This window comes from Giraffa tippelskirchi, chromosome 14, assembly GCF_054371585.1.
Source record: "Giraffa tippelskirchi isolate mGirTip1 chromosome 14, T2T-mGirTip1v1.2.pri, whole genome shotgun sequence".
Classification (NCBI taxonomy): Eukaryota; Metazoa; Chordata; class Mammalia; order Artiodactyla; family Giraffidae; genus Giraffa; species Giraffa tippelskirchi.
This window is the reverse complement of record NC_137288.1, coordinates 27,276,270-27,299,505: the sequence shown is the minus strand read 5'-3', so window position 1 is coordinate 27,299,505 and position 23,236 is coordinate 27,276,270. Positions and strand designations below refer to the sequence as shown.

The 23,236-nt window shown below is 38.0% G+C and overlaps 1 long non-coding RNA gene across 2 annotated transcripts in view; it reads left to right on the top strand.

Annotated features, from left to right (window-relative positions):
- Window positions 1-15,205, top strand: part of LOC145534882 (uncharacterized) — a 228,723-nt gene extending 213,518 nt beyond the window's left edge. Inside the window, exon 9 of one of the 2 annotated variants that reach the window (XR_014075035.1) lies at window positions 12,568-15,205. This is a non-coding gene — a long non-coding RNA (uncharacterized LOC145534882). Of the gene's footprint in view, window positions 1-6,576; window positions 9,792-12,567 lie in introns of those variants that run through there. The other variant, XR_014075034.1, reaches the window with a different exon arrangement.
- Window positions 15,206-23,236: the final 8,031 nt, after the last annotated feature.

Sequence of the window (23,236 nt, the reverse complement as noted above, 5' to 3'; positions counted from 1 at the left end):
TTATAAGATTGCTATCTCTTGCAGTAACCAGTGTGCAAATAGACCTCAAACAAAACCTCTATAGCTAAACATTTTGAGGAAATCACATTTGCAACATAAAATAATTGCAGTAGTGTGGTTCTAGGTATCACACTAGAAGGGAAAATGTCTCCTGGATTAAAGTTAGAATCCAGAGAATTTTTAATTATTGACAGGACCTGGTCCAAAACTTAACACCTGGAACGGCATAAGAAGAATATTTGCTGAACTGGGATGAGCCTCCCAGTGCCATGGCACAAGAGTTGATCATGAAGTGTTTCCCAGATAATGATCATTCATGACCAAGAGAGGAAGACCTGAAGAATAGAATCAGTGATTACAGCCCTTCAGTGTGAGCCAGTGAGTCCTCAGGAAGTGGAATACCTGCCCCCTACCAGTCATTAGACTTCAGCCTCTCTAACCAATCCCTGTGGTGAGCCTTCAGGAAACTCTGAAAACGCAGCATTACAAGCCCAGATAGCTGAGGTAAATACCAAATAAATAATTTTAATGAGCCCTAACTTGCATCTTCCCATACATAGAAAAGCACTAAATTTCTTAACTTGAGATGCTATCTCGTGGATTTGAAGTTCAGTATTTCTTAGTCTACAGTTGTAAGATAGATACTTTCCAAAAATGGAACAAAAGAAAGAAAAATTTCAACATTTGAAGCACTGCTAAAAATGGCAGACACTCCTAGAAAGATCCATCTGACTGAGCAGAACAGTTGTCACCCCTTTTACTACAAGATTGTGTAATGTACTTTGACAGTGGGGAATGGTTGCAGAGAGGAAGCCAATTCTGACTCCATGAAAGAACTGTTTCTCTGACTTGTTTTTCATTGCTTTTGCTATTATAATCATACACAATGGCTTGCCTCAGATAATCCTGCTCCTCTGCCTGATGCTAAAGCAAAATGCCTTTGTTCAGAATCCTGTCCACCCGTGGACAGGAAGGGAGAATTTAACGCATCCCTTGCTTGAGGCTTGTCATTCTAGGAGATGTTTGCAAGATTAATTCCCTTTTACTTTGCTTCCTCACCTCCCTCTATCTCTGATCTATAAAAGAATCTGACGTCCAGACCCTGGTAAGATGGTTATTTTGAAGTGCTAGCCTGCCATCTTCTCAGTCAGCTGCTTTCCAAATAAAGTCATTTTCCTTGCCTTAACATCTTGTCTCTCAGATTCATTGGCCTGTTGTGGGGTGAGCAGAGTGAGGTTGGATTTGGTAACACTTACATTTAAAGAAAACTGGCCAAGATGACTTTCAGGTTCATGTGAACTGAGAAATATTCAATTTTAAGTTGATACCTGATATTAATGTTTGTTGGTCTAAAATAATATAGATGTCATTGAATCATCAAAATTAAGTATAATACTGTATTGTACCTAAGTTAATAAATAAAAACTTACTAATCTCTTGTAAGAAAATAACTCAACATGGTAAAACTTTAAGGTAAATGTAAATGAGACAAGAACTGTTGGATAAAAGTGTCAACTATAAAAGATGCACAACTTGAGAACTGTGAATTATGTTTTATTTGGGACAAACTGTGGACTGCAGCCCTGGAGACAACACCTCAGATAGCTCTGAGAGACTACTTCACAGAGGCAAGGAAAGTACAGTGCAATCAAGCTCATATTTTACAAAAGGTTTTCTGCTGGTCTTGAGGAGTTGATGTCATTCTTACAGATTTAGTACTTGTTCAGATATTGTTGTTCAGTTGTTCAGTCATGTCCGACTCTTTGTGACCCCACGGACCACAGCACATCAGTCTTTCATGTCCTTCACTACCTCCCAGAGTTTGCTAAAACTAATGTCCATTGAGTCGATGATGCCATCCAACCATCTCATCCTCTATCATCCTTTTTCTTGCTGCCTTTGACTTTTCCCAGCATCAGAGTTGTTTCTAATGAGTCAGTTCTTCCCACTAAGTGGCCAAAGTATTGGAGCTTCAGCCTCAGCATCAGTCCTTCCAATGAATATTCAGGACTGATTTCCTTTAGGACTGACTGGTTTGATCTCCTTGCAGTCCAAGTGACTCTCAAGAATCTTCCCCAACACCACAGTTCAAAAACATCAATTAATTGGTGCCCAACCTTCTTTATGGTTCAACTTTCACATCCATACATGACTACTGGAAAAACCATAGCTTTGACTAGAAGGATTTTTGTTGGTGAAGTAATGTCTCTGCATTTTAATAAACTGTCTAGGTTTATCATAGCTTTTCTTCCAAGGAGTAAATGTCTCTTAATTTCATCACTGCAGTCACCATCTGCAGTGATTTTGGAGCCCAAGAAAATAAAGTCTGATACTTTCCATTGTATCCCCGTCTATTTGCCATGAAGTGATGGTACCAGATATCATGTTCTTAGTTTCTTGAATGCTGAGTTTTAAGCCAACTTTTTCACTCTGCTCTTTCACTTTCATCAGGAGGCTCATTAATTCCTCTTCACTTTCTGCCATAAGGGTGGTGTTATCTGCATATCTGAGGCTACAGATATTTCTCCCAAAATCTTGATTCCAGCTTGTGAATCATCCAACTCAGCATTTCACATGATGTGTTCTGCATATAAGTTAAATAAGCAGGGTGACAATATACAGCCTTAATGTACTCCCTTTCCAGTTTGGAACCAGTTCGTTTTTCATGTCCGGTTTAAACTGTTGCTTCTTGATTTGCATACAGATTTCTCAGGAGGCAAGTAAAGTGGTCTGGTATTCTCATCTCTTGAAGAGTTTTCCAATTTGAAACGGATCAAAATTTGTTGTGATCCACACAGTCAAAGGCTTTAGTGAAGCAGAAGTAGATGTTTTTCTGGAATTATCTTGCCTTTTCTATGATCCAACACATGTTGGCAATTTGATCTCTGGTTCCTCTTCTTTTTCTAAATCCACTTTGAGCAACTGGAAGTTCTTGGTTCATGTACTGTTGAAGTCTAGCTTGGAGAATTTTGAGCATTACTTTGCTAGCATGTGAGATGAATGGAATTGTGCAGTATTTTGAACATTCTTTGGCATTGCCTTTCTTTAGATTAGAATGAAAACTGACCTTTTCTAGTCCTGTGGCCACTGCTGAGTTTTCTAAATTTGCTAGGATATTGAGTGCAGAACTTTCACAGCATCATCTTTTAGGATATGAAATATCTCAGCTGGATCTACATCACCTCCACTAGCTTGTTTGCAGTGATGTTTCCTGAGGCCCACTTGACTTCCCACTCCAAGATATCTGGCTCCAGGTGAGTGATCACACCATCATGATCATTTGGGTCACTAAGATATCCTTTGTATAGTGCTTCTGTGTATTCTTGCCACCTCTTCTTAGTATCTACTTCTTCTGTTAGGTCCATACAATTTCTGTCCTTTATTGTGCCTATCTTTGCATGAAATGTTTCTTTGGTATCTCTATTATTCTTGAAGAGATTTCTAGTCTTTCCCATTCTATTGTTTTCCTCTATTTCTTTGCGTTGGTCACTTGGGAAGGCTTTCTTGTCTTTCGTTGCTATTCTTTGGAGCTCTGCATTCAGATCGGTATATCTTTCCTACTCTCCTTTATCTTTTGCTTCTCTTCTTTTCTCGGCTATTTGTAAAGCCTCCTGAGGCAACCATTTTGTCTTTTTGCATTGCTTTTGCTTTGGGATGATCTTGAACACTGCCTCCTGTAAATGTCATGAACTTTCATCCATAGTTCTTCAGGCACTCTATCAGATCTGATCCCTTGAATCTATTTGTCACTTCAACTGAATAATCTTCAGTTCAGTTCAGTCACTCAGTCGTGTCTGACTCTTTGCGACCCCGTGAATCACAGCACACCAGGCCTCTCTTTCCATCACCAACTCTCAGAGTTTACCCAAATCCATGTCCATCGAGTCAGTGATGCCATCCAACCATCTCATCCTCTGTCGTCCCCTTCTCCTCATGCCCCCAATCCTTCCCAGCATTAGGGTCTTTTCCAATGAGTCAACTCTTCATATGAGGTGGCCAAAATATTGGAGTTTCAGCTTCAACATCAGTCCTTCCAATGAACACCCAGGACTGATCTCCTTTAGGATGGACTGGTTGGATCTCCTTGCAGTCCAAGGGACTCTCAAGAGTCTTCTCCAACACCACAGTTCAAAAGCATCAATTCTTCGGGGCTCAGCTTTCTTCACCATCCAACTCTCACATCCATACATGACCACTGGAAAAACCATAGCCTTGACTAGACGGACCTTTGTTGGCAAAGTAATGTCTCTGGTTTTCAATATGCTATCTAGGTTGGTCATAACCTTCCTTCCAAGGAATAAGCGTCTTTTAATTTCATGGCTGAAGTCACCATCAGCAGTGATTTTGGAGCCCCAAAAAATAAAGTCTGCCACTGTTTCCCCATCTATTTCCCATGAAGTGATGGGACCAGATGCCATGATCTTAGTTTTCTGAACGTTGAGCTTTAAGTCAACTTTTTCACTCTCCTCTTTCACTTTCATCAAGAGGCTCTTTATTTCTTCTTCACTTTCTGCCATAAGGGTGGTGTCATCTGCATATCTGAGGTTATTGAGATTTCTCCCGGCAATCTTGATTCCAGCTTGTGCTTCTTCCAGCCCAGAGTTTCTCGTGATGTACTCTGCATATAAGTTAAATAAGCAGGGTGACAATATACAGCCTTGACATACTCCTTTTCCTATTTGGAACCAGTCTGTTGTTCCATGTCCAGTTCTAACAGGTTTCTCAAGAGACAGATCAGATGGTCTGGTATTCCCATCTCTTTCAGAATTTTCCACAGTTTATTGTGATTCACACAGTCAAAGGCTTTGCATAATCTTAAGGGATTTGATTTGGGTCATACCTGAGTGGTCTAGTGGTTTTCCCTACTTATTTCAATGTAAGTCTGAATTTTACAGACTTCAATTGTGAAATATGCCTATTTTTACCCTTAGAGAGAGTGATTAGTATGGAATTCAGTGGATTTGTAGTACTTATTTATGACCTTGCCCTGTAGCCTGATGGATAAGAAGGTATAGCCTTGGATGCCCATGAACTCAAGATCATATATGTATCAAATTAGAGGTAACTCCAGACAGTGTAATGTTGATGCAGTTTTGATGAGTCAAGAGATCTGTATTCTGCAGTTATGACAATTTAGCTGCTATTTTTGTGCCTTTAATAGGACTGTAGGATGTAATTGGCCATACTGAAACTTTAACAACTTTCACTCACCAAGTTTTAAATGATAGTAACCAGGTTATTAGCCTATTGAATTCTGAGATCTCTATGATGAGAAAGGTGATGCTACAAAACTGCAAGGCTCTTGACACCTTACAGCATCTCAGGGAGGTACCTGCACCATATTTAAACTGAATGCTTTGTTTTCATACCTGATGAGTCCGGTAATGTAATGCATTTGGTGAACCATATGAACAATCGTATTTCTTCCTTAAGTGACCTGTTCCCTAACCCTAACGATCTTGTAAATAATTGGTTTGGTGTGGGAGGCTCCTGGTTGAAATATTTATTTATAATTCCACTACTTATTACCTATATTATTTGTATTTTTCCTGTTTTTCAAGATTGTTTTTCTTTTACTACCAAGTGTGTGACTGTGCCACTAATGAAAATAATGGAGCTAGACTTGAAGTAGTTGATCAAATATATAGCTCAATATGTGATCAATGACTGTAATAGTGTAACTCTAGATATGAGAAGATGCAAAGAGAGGGAATATTTCCCTAGACCATAACTAGAATACAGGTTTCCAGGGATCTTTGAATATTAAGACCTAGTCCAGTAAAAGCACATTGAGAGGCCTATTAGCAAACCCTTCTCCAGAACTAGGAGTGAGCCTTTCTAGCAAATGGAATGAAATGGTCATGAAATACTCCCCAAAGTATGATTAAATTTCTTATCATGAGGGGTACCTGTCAATTACAAATTGGCAATTGCCAAGAGCATTGTGAGCACCTGAACAACAATGGCATTTGTCATCTGCCTTGGCAAAGATTGAACTCTGTACTGTTGCAACTGTTGACTTTCAACACCTACTGGGGAAATTCAGGGTGGACTAAGCACTCTGTGTTCCAGGGAATCTGGTGGAACAAGTTTTAGATAGTTAGTTAGATATTTTTCAGGAACTGATTTCATGATCCCGATCTTTGCCTCTCTTCATATCTAGAAAGATGGAGAAGCTCTACACAGTCAGCAAAAACAACATGGGAAGCTGACTTTGGCTCAAATCATCAATTCCTTATTTCAAAAGTCAGACTTAAGCTGAAGAAAATAGGAAAAACCACTAGATCACTCAGGTATCATCTAATCAAATTCCTTACAGTGGAAGTGACAAATAGATTCAAGGGATTACATCTGATAGACAGAGTGCCTGAAGAAGTATGGATGGAGGTGCATAAAATTGTACAGGAGGTGGTGATCAAAGCCATCCCTAAGAGAAAGAAATGCAAAAAGGCCATGAAATTAAAAGATGCTTGTTCCTTTGAAGAAAAGCTATGATAAACATAGACAGCATATTAAAAAGCAGAGACATTACTTTGCCAACAAAAATCCATCTAATCAAAGCTATGGTTTTTCCAGTAGTCTTGTATGGATGTAAGAGTTGGACCATAAAGAAAGCTGAGCTCTGAAGAATTGATGCTTTCAAACTGTGGTGCTGGAGAAGACTCCTGAGAGTCCCTTCGACAGCAAGGAGATCAAACTAATCAATCCTAATGGAAATCAGTCCTGAATATTCACTGGGAGGATTGATACTGAAGCTGAAGCTCTGATACTTTGGCCACCTGATGCGAAGAAGTGCCTCACTGGAAAGAGTCTTTCATGGAAGGAAAGATTGAAGGCAGGAGAAGAAAAGGACAACAGATAATGAGATGGTTAGATGGCATCACTGACTTGATGGACATGAGTTTGAGGAAACTTCCGGAGTTGGTGATGGACAGGGAAGCCTGGTGTGCTGCAGTCCATGGGGACACAAAGAGTCAAACATGACTGAGTGACTGAACTGAACTTAACTGTTAAGGCACCCAATCTTGTTTCATAATATTACTAGGCTGATCATTCTTAGTATGATTTAATTGTTCCCAATATAGAGGAGCTTTTAAACTTAAAAAACCATAGCCTGGTATTAACCATATATATCCATCCCATATTTGTGGGAGTTTTCCTTTTAATATATAAGATGTTACAGTTTTTGACTGAGACTTAGCTCATTACTCTGATTGAGTTTGAGTAACCCTAAGAGAAAACTTAAATCTATAGCCAGGGTTATAACAGGTATTTTTAATTAACAAGGTGAGAAGATCATCTCTAGTTATGTTGCTGCTGCTGCTGCCGCTAAGTTGTGTCAGTCGTGTCCGACTCTGTGTGACCCCATAGACACCAGGCTCCCCTGTCCCTGGGATTCTCCAGGCAAGAATACTGGAGTGGGTTGCCATTTCCTTCTCCAATGCATGAAAGTGAAAAGTGAAAGTGAAGTCGCTCAGTAGTGTCCAACTCTTAGTGACCCCATGGACTGCAGCCTACCAGGCTCCTCCATCCATGGGATTTTCCAGGCAAGAGTACTGGAGTGGGTCGCCAGTGCCTTCTCTGATCTCTAGTTATATGATGAGTGAATGGAACTGGGCTGAATTCTCCTGTAAAATAAATTTCCTGGGGAGAATCCAATCAGATCCCTGGATGGGAGAAATCCACCAAGGTAACCCAGGAGTACTAGACACATGTAGTTGGCCACAACCCAACAGTTGGATTGAATTTTAAACTAGCATAGAATCATATCCATGATAAAAAAAAATTTGATTTATATTCAAAGGTCCAAGAAGTCAAGAAAACATTATAAATGATCATACAAATCAGATTGAGAAACTTGGGCAAGCTATCTCCTGATGTCATCTTCCTCTCCTCCTACTGTAGTGCAGTTTTTTCTGTTTGAGTCTCATTTTAAGGTGAGTTTGAGGTCAGCGGTCCTCGCTATAGACCAGTCCAGTGTAGCAGCCTTTGAAAGTGGGAATTAATCAAAGAATCAGTTTCATTGTGCATGAGCTAGTTAAAAGGTTTTTCCATTCAGGTTGGAGTCAGTCCCTTATATTATGTCTTTCTCCTGTCTTGGTTGCAGGTTGGGAGGCATTTGATCTTCATCCAAAGATAGATTACTAAGATCAGCTTCAGAAACAAACTTAGAGTGTCTTTAATAATTCAATTAAATTTTACGCTAATATAGCATAGCAGCAAAGAACTGTTTAGGAAATGAGTGTTAGTAGACACAGACTTCCATTAACAAACTTGGATTTAACATTCATTGAAACACATTTTCTCCCTAAAATAACCCTCGTTTTGACCAAATATAACTAAATTAAGACAATTTATTTGCAAAATAGAGCTAGTCTCAATAAACTTGGCCTGATGATTTATAACCATAATTTATCATAGACATTTTTGCTTTGCTGAAACTTTTATAAAAAGAGTCTCAGACTGAACTTTTAAAATAAAACCTCTCAGGGCTAGGAAAATCATGCTAAAGTCTTAACATAGATTTCACCTAACAGATCGAGGTGAATTCCTCCTTTTTCAAGGCCTCTGAAATTCCTTGAGATTTCAGTACCTGTTAGTGAGATAACCTTTCTAACTTATTTGATAAAGTTACTGGAATCCTAGGAGTTTCCATTCTCTGGAGGGGTCAGATACAGAGAAAGGATAAATATTTTCAATTTATTTACAAAAGCATAATTTTAAAAAATTACTGTAAGTCATAATTAGTTTGAGGGAAATGTATTCCAACCTAGAAAACACAGATTCAAACCAGTAATTTTTCAGACAGAAGTTAAATTTATAAGCATATTTGTCAGTTCATTCAGTCCTTTTGTTAACCTTTGTGAAGTCATCAGGTTTCCAATCCTTTAATTTCTTACCCAGTTCAGAATCTTGTATTTATCCCAAAGTTCTTTCTATAAATCTTGAAGAGGAAGCATTTGTGAAAAACTTGGTTAGTGTTGTTATAACTCTTGAGGATAGTAACTAGAATTATGCTGATAACATCATACCTGAACATATCAGAATTATAGGAGCTCCATATAATTTCTAGGATATCTGTATTAGTAACATTTACCATACAATATAAATCAAGATTTATTACTCAATTGACAATGCTTCCCATATAATTCAGCATATAAAATGAACCTAATTAGTGTAATATCTCTCTTTGGGATGTTTCAAGGGCTCTCTGAAGCATCCCAAAGTTAGCTAAAAGTCAAAAGTCAAAAGTTTCATTAGAATGATTAGGAAGTTTTGTGAATAAATGTCAAAAGGGTTTAGAACACTCAGTCAGATGGGATATAGGTCATTTGAAACAATAGCTATTCACTTAGCCAAAGTAACAATAAAGAATTTCAGAACAGATTAAGAGAAAAACAAACAAATAAACAAACAAACCTCAAATCTATTATCAAAGGCAGTTCAACATCTGAAGATTCCTCTTAGAGAGAAAAACCCAATTCAATTTTTTGCACCAGCTTATTTTTAAATTCACTTAAAATAAACTTAATTAAATTTTAAACTTAGTCCTTGACCATGCACAAAACCCTTCTCTTAGGGTCAGCTTTCCAAAAAAACTTTTCAGCTTCTGTAGGTAGCCATTACCTACAGAATTTCTTTTCCCTTTGTAAAATACAATTCCATTCCTCATACTTCTTTATGGAAAACACACATCCTACTTTCCTTAAGCAATCAAGAGTTGACCTTTATTTTAGCATTAGATAGATTGGTGAGCATAAATACTAATGATAATTTCTAAAAAAAAAAAATCTTTCTTACAGAAAACATCTCAGGATGGCACCAAACATTATTCATTAGTAGTCCAAAATCTCTTTAGTTTCTCTGTAAGAGGAAATTAGTTTCTAGTAATCAGTGTTTCATAATCTTATTTTATTTTATTTGGAAATGACCTAGCTATTGAATAAACTTTCATCACTTACTTTAGCACAACCCTAGAAATACAGCTTACCAAAATCTGAAGAGACTATTCTAGACAGACATTCCTAAAGCATAATTATTCTTAATAGCGTTTATCCAAAAGCTCCAATCTCATTTACATTTTCTACCCTTAAAAGTTTCTTCACTTGAGTTACTTTCCTTGCTGACAATCTTGTGTCAACTAAAAAATATGCACAACTTGAGAGTTGTAAGTTATATTTGAGGCAAAATGAGGACTGCAGCCTGGAAGGCGGCATCTCAGATAGCTCTGGGAGACTGCTCCAAAGCAACAGTGGGGGAAGGTCAATATATAAGGTTTGGGTGAGGGGGGAGTTCAATACCATTAAGCACTCATTTTACAAAAGGTTTTTTGTTACTCATGAGGATCTGATGTCACAAGGGATTTAGTGCTTCTCTAGATATGAGGAGATGCAAGAATTGAAATCATAAAATCTGTTCCTAAAAACATCCAACTATCTAAAAACCTACCCCACTAGATTTCCTGGAGCACAGAGTGCCTGCTCCACTGCCAAATAAAACTCAGAATCTCAATGAATATGGGAGATTTGAGAACCAGGAGAGACTTACACAAATTAGTCTACACTTCCCAAGGAGGCAGATGGGTGCAAGGGGCTGCTGCTGGTACCAAAGCTCTGGTTGCTTGTGGAGTTCAGGCAAAGGAGGTAAGTCTATTCTGGGTACCTTCAGGGTCACCATAACTGTCAAATAAAATAGATGCACAACTTGAGAATTGCTAGTTAAGTTTTATTTGAAGCAAAATGAGGACTGCAACCTGGGAGACAGCACCTCAGATAGTTCTGAGAGATTGTGCCAAAGAGGTAGGGGGTGGGGAGAAGGTCAATATATAAGATTTTGGTGAAGTTCAATGCAATCAAGTGTTTACTTTACAAAAGGTTTTCTGCTAGTCATGAGGATCTGATGTCATCGTGAAGGGATTTAGTGTTTTTCGAGGTATGAAGAGATGCAAAGATTGGGATCATGAAATCAGTTCCTGAAAATATCTACCTGAAGACCTATTCCACCAGATTCCCTAGAGCACAGAGTCCCTCACTCCACCTGAACTCCCTCAGGGCATGTTGAAGGTCAACAGCTGCAGCAGCACAGGTTTCAATCTCTGCAGAGGCTGAGGGCAAATGCCTTTGTTGTTCAGGAGCTGGCAACACTCTTGGTAAGTGCCACTTTGTAGTTGACAGGCAAGTGCCAGTTTGTAGTTGTCAAAATGACCTTTCCAGATGTTTGGTAATTTAAGATTCTAAAGCTGTCCCCATTTAAGCTAAGTGATGAAAGTTTATTTAGAAGATACTGAGACATCAATTACTAAATAAAAAAATTAAAGGTATTTTGAGAATGTTAATGAAAATGTCTGCATGCATGCTCAGTGGCTTCAATTGTGTCTGAGTCTTTGTGATCCCATGGGTTGTAGCCCTTCACGCTCCTCTGTCCATGGGATTATCCAGACAAGAATACTGGAGTGGATTGCCATTTCCTTCTCCAGGGGATCTTCCTGACAGGGATCAAACACATGACTTTGACATTTCCTGCATTGACAGGCGAGTTCTTTACCATTAGTGCCACCTGGGAAGCCCAATGAAACTGTTTGGTATCACCTAAAATGTTCTCTATAAGACAACAAATGATTTTAAAAATTATTACTGATATTTAAGCTCACTAATTTATAAAATGCCAATGTAAAGACAGTTCATAATTGCTTGCTTCTTAGTTTTATTAAAATTAAGGTTTTAACAGTTGAGGATTCTAATTTAAACATGTAATTAAAGCTATTAGAAATAATACAACTTTTCAGGTTACAGTAGGAAATAAAATGTATGTTTCTAGTAAAGGAGATATGAGAAATGAAATTACACTTTAGTGAGAACAAATAAGTTGGTTAATTTTATTTAGATGAAAAATGAAAGGCTGGATACAAAAAGTAATGAGAGATTATGAAGAGGAACCCTGAGGAAAAAGTTTTATACTATGAAATGAAATATGTTCTGCTCTAAACTCTTCCAGTAAATAAGACTTTTCCAAATGAAAATTTCTGAGCCCAGGTGAAACAAAGTCAGCTCTTTGGAAGCCATCAGCTACTTTCTCCCCAGTAAGAGCTGAGATGCTAGGGGGTGGGTGATATGAGAAGGGGCCATCAGCCACATTTCCCATCTCTTAAAAGAAAGAAGAAATTAGTATGTGAACAATAAAGAAAGCAGGATTGACCCCAGATAACTAGATGCATATGAAAGAAATGATTTCAGCAAGCCCAGAAACTTGCATCTTCCCATACCTAGAAGAATGCTAAATCTCTTTATGTAAGAGATTTAGTTTTCTCTTAATTAGCAATAACCTTTTAATATTCAGATGACCTGTCCCTCACTGCAATCTTGTATATAGCCTTCCTCCTCCCCTGCTTTCTTGGGATTACCTGGGGTCAAGTCCTAACATTCCCATCAAATAAAATTAAACTCTCAACTTTTAGATTGCACATATTTTTCTAGGTCTACAATACACAGTCAGGATTAACTAAATTTAGATGGAAGTTAACTTTGTTAAGTGAGCTAATGCAAGATTGGAAATTTTATTTTGTCTAAGTGCTCCTTTGCAAAAAGGCAAAATGGTTGTCTGAAGAGGCCTTACAAAAATAGCTGTGAAAAGAAGAGATGCTAAAGGCAAAGGAGAAAAGAAAGATAACTCATCTGAATGAAGAGTTCCAAAGAAGAGCAAGAAGAGATAAGAAAGCCTTCCTAAGGGACCAATGCAAAGAAATAGAGGAAAACAATAGAATGGGAAAGACTTGAGATCTCTTCATGAAAATTAGAGATACCAAGGGAACATTTCATGCAAAGATGGGTACAATAAAGGACAGAAATGGTATGGACCTAACAGAAGCAGAAGATATTAAGAAGAGGTGGCAAGAATACACAGAAGAACTGTACAAAAAAAGATCTTCACAACCCAGAAAACCACGATGGTGTGATCACTTACCTAGAGCCAGGCATCATGGAGTCCGAAGGCAGATGGGCCTTAGGAAGTGTCACTATGAACAAAGCTAGTGGAGGTGATGGTATTCCAGCTGAGCTATTTCAAGTCCTAAAAGATGATGCTATTAAAGTGCTGCACTCAGTATGCCAGCAAATTTGGAAAACTCCACAGTGGCCACAGGACTGGGAAAGGTCATTTTTCATTCCAGTCTCAAAGAGAGGCAATGCCAAAGAATATTCAAACTACTGTGCATTTGCACTCATCTCACATGTTAGCAAAGTAATGCTCAAAATTCTCCAAGTGAGGATTCAACAGTACATGAACTGAGAACTTCCAAATGTTCAAGCTGGATTTAGAAAAGGCAGAGGAACCAGAGATCAAATTGCGAACCTGTGTTGGATCACTGAAAAAGCAAGAGAGTTCCAGAAAAAACATCTATTTTTGCTTTATTAACTACGCCAATGCTTTTGACAGTGTGGATCACAACAAACTGTGGAAAATTCTTCACGAGATGGGAATATCAAATGACCTGACCTGCTTCCTGGGAAATCTGTATGCAGGTCAAGAAGCAACTGTAAGAACTGGACATGAAACAACAGACTGGTTCCAAATAGGAAAAGGAGTACATCAAGGCTGTATATTGTCACCCTGCTTATTTAACTTATATGCAGAGTACATCATGAGAAATGCTGGGCTGGATGAATCACAAGCTGGAATCAAGATTGCCAGGAGAAATATCAATAAGCTCAGATACATAGATGGCACCACCTTTATGACAAAAAGCGAAGGGAACTGAAGAGCCTCTTAATGAAAGTGAAAGAGGAGAGTGAAAAAGCTGGCTTAGAACTCACCATTCAAAAAATGAAGATCATGACATCTGATGCCATCACTTCATGGCAAATAGATGGGAAAACAATGGAAACAATGGCAGACTTTATTTTCTTGGGCTCTAAAATCACTACAGATGGTGACTGGAGCCATGAAATTAAAAGAGGCTTGCTCCTTGGAAGGAAAGTTATGACCAACCGAGACAGCATATTAAAAAGCAGAGACATTAGTTTGCCAACAAAGGTCCATCCCATCAAATCTATGGTTTTTCCTGTAGTCATGTACGGATGTGAGAGCTGAACCATAAGGAAAGCTGAGCACTGAAGGATCGATGCTTTTGAACTGTGGTGTTGGATAAGATTCCTGGGAGTCCCTTGGACTGCAAAGATACCAAACCAGTCAACCCTAAAGGAAATGAGTCCTGCATATTCATTGGAAGGACTAATGCTGAAGCTGAAACTCAAATCCTTTGGCCACCTGATGCGAAGAACTGACTCACTGGAAAAGACACTGATGCTGGAAAAGATAAAGGCAGGAGGAGCAGGGGTTGACCCAGGATGAGATGGTTGGATGGCATCACCAACTTGATGGATATGAGTTTGAGCAAGCTCCAGGAGTTGGTGATGGACAAGAAGGCCTGACGTGCTGCGTTCCATGGGATCTCAAAGAGTCAGACATGACTGAGCAACTGAACTGAACTGAAGTTCCCCTTTTAACAACATATTCTGTGAGTTTCTGTGCCCTTAAATGATCTATATTTTCTTTGTGATGCCGGTTAAGTGAATAGATGTCGTTTCAGCAACCTATGATCCTGTGTTTTAGAATCTTTTTGATATTTCTAATGACATTTCCAAATATCAAAATCTAACTAAGTTTTTTAGTTTCCACCTGACACTGGGATGGATGCTTTGAAGAAACATCTCTGGGGAACCTCAGAGACAAATGTTAAGCTAAATTTGCTTGATATTTTTACTTCAAAAACATTGTCAAGTGACTGAAAGCAAATTTTAGGTTGTAATATATAGATAAATATAATTACATATATCCAAAATTTGTATGGAATCCCTAACATCTGATATGTCCTGATTTAATGTTATCAGTCATAATTCTAGCAATTATACCAAAATGTTACATGTTGCAGAAATATGCAAGTTTCCTAATTACTTTGTACTCAAGTCTTTAAGCATGCAAAAGGGCCATGGCACAATCGATAGGAAAGTTTCTTTTAGAAAGAATAATTTCCACTAGGGAATCTCCTTCTACATACATAGTGATAGAAGGTCCCATTTTACTGGACAAATTATTTAGGAAATTTATAAATGTTGGCAAATTATGAAACATTTCCATTGTGCCTATCACCCCCAGTCTTCTGAGTTTGTGGAAAGGACAAATGGAACAATTAAAACTCAATTGGCTAAAATTGTGGATGCTTATTCTTTACCTTGCCCTAAATCCCTTCCATTGATTCTCCTCAATCTCAGATCCACTCAAAAGAGTGGATAGCAAGCACCACTTATTTCTATTTGAGATTATTACAGGGAGACCAATGAGACTGATTGAAGCACTATATGATCCGATATTACTTAAGGGAGATAATTGCAAGGGTTTAATCAAATTATTGACAAGTCATTCTAAACTTGTTTCTGAAGATTATCACAATAATCTATCATCAAATGAAAATCAAATTTCCCATGACTAACAACCAGGAGATTATGTACATTGGAAAAGACATCATTTAAAAGACTCCTTCCAACCTAAATGGAAGGGCCCTTATCAGATTCTTTAGACTAGCTCATGAGCACCAAAATGAAGGGAATTTAATCTTGGATTCATATTTTCCACCTAAAAAGGGCTCATGTACCATTCTGGTCTATAGAGAGAATTGCTGAGCTCAAACTCACCTTAAAGCAACTCTCTGATAATAAGGAAACATCAAACCCAGGATGAGAATCAGACAACAGAAGTACACAGCTGTCCCCAAATTCTGCACCTAACAAGTATGATTGTTCATAACATTTTCTTAGTTTCTTGCACTCTTATATAAATCAAATGTTTTCCTATCATGGGCATGATCTCATGCAAGTTTTAGAAATCAAATTATTGGGTTTGTGGTCAATTACCTGCATCCAGTACTTCTGGTTTACCTTAGTGGGTTTCTCCCTTCCAAGGCTCTGATTGGTTGGTTCTTAGAAAGTTTATTTCAGAAGAAAGGAATTATAGGTGTCTGGGCTACTACTGATATCACTAGATGGAACGCACTTGGCCTATCAAACATGCTTATTCTGACCCTGGCCATGAATATAAATTTTCCCTTAAGGTTATTCAAGCTCAATCAAGCAACAAACAAAATTTCAAACAAACAAAGTAAACTCTAGACTATTAGAAGGGACGTTGCCTCAGTTATGGGATGAGTTTATCTGCCTAGCACCAGGTTATGGTCTTCTAAGCCTAAAAGGTCCCTTCTGCTGGTAACAATTAAATCATATAAAGGATAACCAGCCTAATAACACTAGAAAATTAGGCTCGGTGCCTTATGAAACCTACAAATATACCATTTCTCCTCAAGGCAGTGATTGGTATGAAACAGATTGGGTTGAGCATCCAGAAATATATTGGATGGCAGATGCGTAATGGGACTCAGTGGCTTTGTGGGTTTAATGTATAGCCTTGGCTTCCACCAGACTGACTTGGAAGGTATACTTTAAGATTTTCTTGGGCTCCAGGCCACTTGCATACAAATTTAGAAGTGACTCCAGCATATTTACCATCAATACAAGCCTGATGGACCAAGAGATCTGTATTTAACTGGTATGATCACTTAGAAGCTATTTTTGTACCTTCAGTAGGATTGGAAAATGTTATTTCTCACATTGAAGTCATAACAAAATTCACTTAAAAAGCATTAAGTGATAGCAACCAGGCTATCAGCCTACTAAGTTTTGTGGTCTTTATGATGAGAAAAGCTGTATTATAAAATCATATGGCCCTTGATATCCTTACAGCAACTCAAAGGGGTACTTGTGCTATAATTCAAACTGAACATTGTGTTTAACATACCAGGTGATTCCTCTAATGAAACACATTTAATGATTCCATGAAAAATCAAAATGCTGCCTTTGATAATCCACTTCCCAGCCTTGGTGATCTTTTAGAAAGATGGTTTGGTTCTGAAAGCTCATGGCTTTGTTGTAGCCACGTGTTCCAGGAAACAAACTCACTCAGAAGGACAATGCAAATAGTGGAGTGCAGTTTATTACACCTGCAGGCCCAAGGCAGAGTCTTCTCTTAGCCAAGGACCCCGACCAGTTTTTTGTGAAAACCTTATATACCTTAAGCCTATATGCCCAAACCCACCTCTCCAAATTTCCTGAAACTCGTCTGAACAAAGGAAAAAGAAAGATACAATTAAAGTCAACCCAGTGATTCATATGCCTTAAACCTAGGTAGTTAACAGTGGACAATTATCAATAGGCTTTTGGTCATTCCCCAATAAGCATAATAGAATGTATGATTCTATTCGATCACACAGATAATTAGGGTATTTTTTTAGACAATGGAAGAGCCCCGAGAGCCCTGGGGCTCTTCCTTCCGGGGGCCTGGTTTTCCAGTTGGTGTGTCGATTCCTTAGATACTGAGCATATAGCTCAAAGTCCACAGTCCGGCCCAAGATGGAGTCCTGCTTTCAAGATAGAGCCTGTTCTGTTTCCTCCTTCAGCCCCCTTCCTCCTTGGAGCAGTTTTCTCAGAGCTCCTGAGATACTGTCTCCTGGGCTTGGAGTCCTAAACATTACCATCAGATAAAGTAACTGTACTTTCAGGTTGTGACTGTATTTTTTAAATCAACAGACCCATATTCTGTGATGATGCAACATAAGGCACATAACTACCTATTTTGGGAATTTATGGGAGTTATTCAAGAAAATCAAAATATAAAGTGAAAATAAGTAGGAAGAGAGAGTAACATCATGGACAGAACTTTAGGCAGAATATGCAAATGCTCAGCGACAGGGGAGAAGATGGCATATTCAAGAAACTACATAAAGTTGAAGGGCAAACGGTGAATTGAGGTTGATAAGGAAAACAGGCTAATTCATAAGAGTTTTGATAAGTGGTCTAAATAATTAGGACTGCACCCTCTGGCAATAGCAATTCCTTGAAAGATACTAAGTGGGGAAATTATATGACCAGACTGGACCCTTAAAAGATCAGTTGAGCTGAAATGTATTAAATAGATTACTGGGTATCAGGAATTGGGGTAGAAAATACATTGCTTTGAGACTGTGTGATTTGGGAGAGTATTGGTAGCCTGAAATAAAGTTGTGTACTGGTGGTGCAAAGAAATGTATATATTTCAAAATACTACATATGAAAGTAGAATCTAAAATGCTTTATAAGGGATTGGATGAAGGAATTTGAAAAAGTTGAAACTAATACCAAGTTTCTGGTTTAGGTAACTGGATTTATAGTGGTACTATTCAATAAGTGGGCAGGATTTTAAGGATAGTTTAATAGGATAAATAATGTTAGTTGTTATGTCAACCCATACCTGCCCCTGGGAACTAAAGGAATCTTGTTTTGGTCTATTTCTAAGCTTATTTTAAAGCACTTGGCATTTGTCAAAGATGTTTTACAGCTGTGCTTCAAGAGATATGCAATGATCAACTGCCCTGAACTAACTCAGATTTGATCAAAGAAGCATGTCTGGCATATGAGGCCTGGAGGTGACCAAAAGTTACCTTTGCTTCATTACCATGCTGAAGTCTCTGTCCAGTGGGGGAAGCTTGCATTTTGCTAGACACAGTTTGTGCCATGTACAAAGAAATGTAGAAGATTGCACATACCCAGCTGCCCCTGAAAATCTCTGTCCCTTTCCTGGAGTTTTGATGATAAACCCCCCTCATAGCCCTTAAAATTCCTCTACTCATCTCCCCTCAGGAAAAAGGTGTTTTTAGAGCACTTCCTCTCCTCTCAAGGAAGGATCAATATTCCTCGATCAAAGACTATTTCCTCCTCTGCTATACTGAATGCAATTTTGTTTGATTGTCATGTCAACACTAGGCAAAAAACCCACTGAGGAGTCACCAACCCATTGGGGATTGGTAACAATTAAAACAACAATTTTCAAATACAGTGGCTTCATACAATAGAAATTTTTTGTGTTGATCACTATACAATATGATGAAGAAAAAACAATTCACCTAGTGGCAACTCAGGGCTCTGTGTCCCTTCCATCATGAAATTCTCCAACTTCAGAGTCCTTTAATTTTATTTTCATTGGTGAAACAGATTTTTTAAATTATTTTAAGCTCTTCACATTTGAAAAAAATAACAATTATTATCATCCTGACTAATACAGAAGGAAGGTGCTACTATAGCAAACACTTAAAACATGTAGCAAAGGTTAGTGGTCAGGCAGAAATCAGGAAGCAATCTGATATGACAGATTTAAAAATTCCTATACATGTCATGCAGTGAAAAATATTAGAAAAATATTTTTCTGTAATAACTTAGGAAACGTACTATATTGCTGATTCAGTTCATGACACCACTTATCTTGCTGTTCACAATGTCCGCACTGTTCATTGAACCCAGGATAGGCAAGGTTTGAGCTAAGACATGAGGGGGCCATAGGAACTGCAGACATGTTTATTTTCTCTTGGCTGGCATGGCAGCCATGACACAGCCTCTCTCCTGGCTGACAGCAGCCATAGCGGCAGCCACAACCTCACCACAACCTCACCACAACATAACCTCACATAACATACTCACTATGCTGCTCCAGTGCAGCCCCAGTGCAGCAGCAGCCAGGGCTCTCATGGGGAAGCTCATACAGGTGAACCACGCACAAGCCATGACCAAGCGAATACCTTGGGGTGTGCATGCACAATGCTATAAGTGATCCAGTTGTTACATAAACCTTGTGAAACATATGTGCAGTGCAATGAGTGAATTCAGCGGTTCCATAATCATTATTTACAAAACATGGGGCAAAAGTGAGAGGCTGTGGGGTGAGAGCCTGACCACTCCATCTTGGCTAGTTTGCTCTTTCCCTACACATACTAGATACTCCAAATTGTCAGAAAGTATTTTAGTTTTGTGTACTAGTTTTTAGTGGCTGTTTGGGGCAAGTGGTGCAATGCAGACAAGAACTCAGGAAACAATTGCTTTTTAAGGATCTTGGCTAAAGTTAAGTAACAAGATAATATTGTAACTAGATGAATATGTGGTGTCAATGGAGACTTAAAGGTATGAGAAGATAAGAAGGAATGATTGCAGAGAATCCTGTCTTATACCATATTCTAACACTAACTCCACTTGTAATCCTAAAATAATTTCTATACTTTATTCTAAATTCCCACAAGTTAGCTTTTAAACCACATTAAAGCATAGGATGTCTCTGCTTTCTCAGGGCGAAACAGATTGAACACATATTCATCAAACATGTATTTCATAAATGGCTTAGAGACGGTGAAGGTCTGAGGAATACCTTCATCTCAGAAGCCCATTCAATTGCCTGAAGGTGTTTTCACTAGACAAGGGAAGGGAAGTCGCTCAGTTGTGTCCGACTCTTTGCGACCCCGTGGACTGTAGCCTACCAGGCTCCTCCGTCCATGGGATTTTCCAGGCAAGAATACTGGAGTGGTTTGCCATTTCCTTCTCCAGGGGATCTTCCCGACCCAGGGATCGAACCCAGGTCTCCCACATTGGAGGCAGACGCTTTAACCTCTGAGCCACCAGGGAAGTCCTCACTAGACAAGGCTGGCCCTTAAAGTCTTGATTCTGTGTCCAACCTCAAGGTACTCTGGGAATCACATTGCACTTGATGAATTTTAGAAGCACCACAGTATTTAGCAATAATTTCTTTCAGTCAGTATGTAGGAACTGTAAGGTTGTGGTATTCTTTTAGCCCCTGAAATCAACCAATGTCAACTGTTGTATATAACTGCCTACTTGCAAAACTGACCACAGGAAAAAGAGGTGACATCATAGGTGAAAGAACTGGATTGATTTTCAATTATAGTTTCAAACTATAGCAAAGCTTAATTTTCAGAGATTGCATCAAGAATTATATTTACTTTTTGTTAAAGTGCGTGATACTAAGTGAAGTTACAATATGGTAACTTCTTTTTAGTAATGGTCAAACTGCATTTTAATTGTTCCTTTTTTGGTCAAACTGCACATAACGACTTGTTCTTCTCATGGAAATAGAAAAAAAGTAAGCCTTTGGAGACAGACAGGAACATGGTCTAATAAGGATTTCAAATGAGTGCTACTGAGCTATTGAGTTTGCACCCAGTTCTGTATTCCAAATCTTATATTCTTAGTGTCATATATTTTCAAAAATTATATTTAAATTATGGGAAAAAAAGATGATCAGGTGTCAGCTGGAGGTATTTTAGAGCTTTCCATACTAATTTTGAACTAGATTTTGCATACAACTTCCAAATACTTTGAAGCAGTGTTTATATTGGAGAGCTAATCTTTCTCAGAGAATAAAATCTATTAAGTCTCCAAGTAAGGAGTGCCCATTAGAATATGTCACCTGGCTTCAGCTAAAGAGATTTGGACTGATCAGAGGTGTGAGTTTTACAATTAGGTTAATCTAATATTTTTTGATACAAATTTTTTAACTACTCCATGTCAGTTTTCTTACATATAAAATGGGAAAGTAATTCCTGTGCCTTTTAAAGGAATTCTAGGGTGTCAAATGTACATTTCCATAGAAATAAATATCTAGAAAATATCTTATTTAACAATGAAGTGTTTATCATTCTTATGTCCTATATATTATCATATTCCACTAGCTATTGTGGACCTGGGGTACTTTGAAATGTGGTACACATTTTATTTTAACTTTCTACTTTCAAAATTGGCTCATAGCTTGGATATGGTTGAGTTAAACAGCTCTTCCTTATGGTCATACTTATATAACTCTAAAATATAGAGAAGAGTGTGAAAGAAGATGCTGAGAAGACAGAACAATAACAATTCAAACTGCTTAGCCTTTTCATGAAGTATTATATCTGAAAAGAAAGCTAGAGGGAAAAAAAGAAAAAGACCAGAGTCTTTTTACTTTTCATTTTAAAAATATTTTCTGTGGCTAAATTTACTTAGTTTTTTTTTAACTTTCATTAAGTGCCAGTAAGAAATTATATTCAACTTTATTAATCTCTCCTGAGTTCTGACATATGTATATGCAGGTTGAAATAGGAGAGCATCTGCCTTTAAAAGGAAGAATTCCTCCAAATGCCTTTTTTCAAATTGATGTCCCTGTTTCAGATTCTGCTTTTCATTTATGTCACCAGCTAATATGTACTGACTCACAGAAATGATCATTGAGTGAATACACACTCTTTGGTTGTAATTGCAGGGAAGCAAATCTAGAAAATAGCATTTGGTTTCTTAGGGAATGGTGCCATCTCCCTGGCACTTATGAAGACAATGAAATATTCATGAATTTCTTAAATTGTTTTGGAAATAACATGTGCTGGAGAGGAACATTAATGAGCCAGTCTCTTCTGATTTCATGCCAGGCAGGGAATGTTAAATAATTAAGGTGTGAGAAGCCAGAGTTTACACAGGAGGAGGTGGAAAGAAGCATTCCTTCAGCATTGGAAATGTTCCCCTGCCATATTGACATGAACACTCATCTGGTCCACATTCTTTTACATTATTTTGAATATTATCTTTAAAAATCTCACGATACCAGATGTATTAAATTGTTTTAACAAAAAATTGCTAAAGGCGCATTGAACTACTTCAAACACGTGTGGAAATCATTCAGTTAGTTTTAATGTGGATAGCACTATGAGGCAGTGGGGAGAAAAATAAAACAATCATACCTCATTTGAGTACACTCAGACTAATTGAAAAGCTATGGAAAAAATTACTCTCTAATCAACTGTTAAACTGTATAGAGATTTAAATGCTTAAGGGAGAGAATACCGTGAGCACTGCTGAGTCAATGAATTTTTCATGGATAATGAGGGACTTATGTTGGGGCTTGGAAGAGTAATAAGAAAATTAATAAACATACAGAGAGAGGAATGCACAAATATAAATGGTACAAATATTACACAATCTCATATCATCAGAAGACAATATAGAAAATAATATTCATATTTTTCACATTGCCAACAACCATTGGATCATAGAAAAAGCAAGAGAGTTCCAGAGAAACCTCAACTTCTGTTTTATTGACTATGGCAAAGCCTTTGACTATGTGGATCACAACAAACTGTGGAATATTCTTCAAGAGATGGGAATACCAGAGCACCTAACCTATCTCCTGAGAAATCTGTAGGTAGGTCACGAAGCAACAGTTAAAACTGGACATGGAACAACAGACTGGTTCCCAATAGGAAAAGGAGTACAGCAAGGCTGTATGTTGTCACCCTGCTTATTTCACTTATATGAAGAGTACATCATGAGAAATGTTGAACTGGATGAAG